Source organism: Haliaeetus leucocephalus, unplaced genomic scaffold (assembly GCF_000737465.1).
Source record: "Haliaeetus leucocephalus isolate CR32 unplaced genomic scaffold, Haliaeetus_leucocephalus-4.0 Scaffold185, whole genome shotgun sequence".
NCBI lineage: Eukaryota > Metazoa > Chordata > Aves > Accipitriformes > Accipitridae > Haliaeetus > Haliaeetus leucocephalus.
Genome location: NW_010972621.1, coordinates 446799 through 448791, shown reverse-complemented (window position 1 = coordinate 448791; position 1993 = coordinate 446799).

Genomic DNA, 1993 nt, shown 5'->3' with positions numbered 1-1993 from the left:
AGGGTTTGTCTTTAAGCAGAACTTGGCCCACCACAATGTTTGAGACATTAACTCTTTCAGTCTCTCACAATTAGGAAAGCAGAAATCTTGATGTAAGCATGACTGTTAGAAGTCAAGGAGAAGGAAGGAAACGCTAACAAAGAAAGGAGAAATAAGAGGAGTCTCTAAGCAACAGAAACTATTTCAGTTGGTTTAAATAACTGTACTGGTATTTCAGAGTTTATCGAAACTTCAAGACTTGGGATTGCCCACATATAACACTCAAATTTTATTGTCCAAACTGTTGCAAAATGTTAGCAGGGACTGACCATCCATGACAGGTTTGGTCTTTACTCAGCCTACAAAGATAAAACAGAAATGGAGAAACTCTAATCTGTAACACAGAAGTAATATGTGGAATCATTACTCCCATTATAAAAGGAAGTAATAAGGGAAGTCCCCTAGAAATATCTTTACAAACTTGAAAGAACAGGGGTTTTGGGGAGGGAAAGGGTTGCTGTTGTTAATAAATCAGGCATCTGAAAGCAGATGTCTGGACATTATACGCTGCGTTAGCCATTTTTGGAACAGGCTACATCATCTCCTTTAATATCCTTTACAACTGCTAGAGCTATTATAATCATACAATATCAGGGTGCTCTACTTCTCCTTAGCTGTGTGGCACGGTGATTCTGGTTTCTTTGTCCAGTCAACTGCATTAATGAAAAATGAGAATATCTCGCTTGAAGTCAGTATTATTGTAGCGATATAGAAGTGAAAGACTTGGACTGTTAACAGCCAGAATCTGAGAGCTCTTCAGTGACATACATCTTTGTAGACAAAACCAGGAACTGCCAAGAATTGCCCCAGGCCCCTTTTAGATGCTTCCATTGTTTACAGGTATAATTTTTATGAAGATTCTTTGTTATTGTTATTATGGGCATAAGAGAGCTTTGTTTAATCTCTGGTTAAACCTTTGGACAGTACTGGTTGCTGCAAGCTGGCTCCAGTTTGAGAAGCCTGTAGTTCTGAAATCCAGTGCCACCCCTTGTATTGGTTATTACAGATTAAGCACAGGAGAGGCTTCAAGTAATAGGTCTATCTGCTGCACAGTATCTCAGAAGCAGCCCTCAAAATTGGTATCCTGGATAAGAGGATGCAATGGCTCATGCTGCAAGAAAAGAATATTTGTGGCTGATTCTTTGGATATCTACTGAGAAACAAAAGGCTTAGCATGAGAATTAGGGGAAAAGAATAAAAGTCAGATTGACAGAAGATTCAGGAGGCTTCTGATGCCTGTGGCTTAACTGTGTCATTTTCAGTTGAACTAATGCACACATTTTCTATACTTAGACAGCCTTATATACTAAACAACAACACTCAATTACATTTATTTACTGACTATTAGTGCACTTAGAAGTATCTCTGCATGAGTAAGCAAATGTATTTCTCAAAATTGCTTAAATCTTTGGAGAGATATAACTGCAGCATTTCACCACTGGAATTTACATTTCTTTCAGCAAGTAACAAGATTCTAAGTGGGAAACAGAGACAGAACAAGAGAGGGAAATTAATGCCTGACATTTATACCTAATTTTTGAATGGGAAAACACCTCTTCAGCTGTGTGTCTATTCTGAAGTTAATCTGTGTTAAAGATTATGTAAGTGCTTTTTCTGATTGAAAATATTTTCCCTTGATCTTGGATGGTAACACCTTGTATAACTAGCATTAGATTTAGAACAAGTAGGAAAATTTATATTACAAATAAAGACCATTTTTAACTAGTGGGTCAAAGCAAATGATGCAGTTACTTAGATCATGCTATCTCCCATATCACTGAATCTGTAATAAATATTGTGTTACCTGGTTTGTTTAACATGACAAGAACATAACTGTCAGTTGAAGTCCCAATGGAAACAGAAAAGCTAATTGTAATTCTTTTAATCAAATAGTTGGCAGAATGCAACACTTTTGTTCTATCCAGATGAGCGAGATCAATACATTGTTATTCTT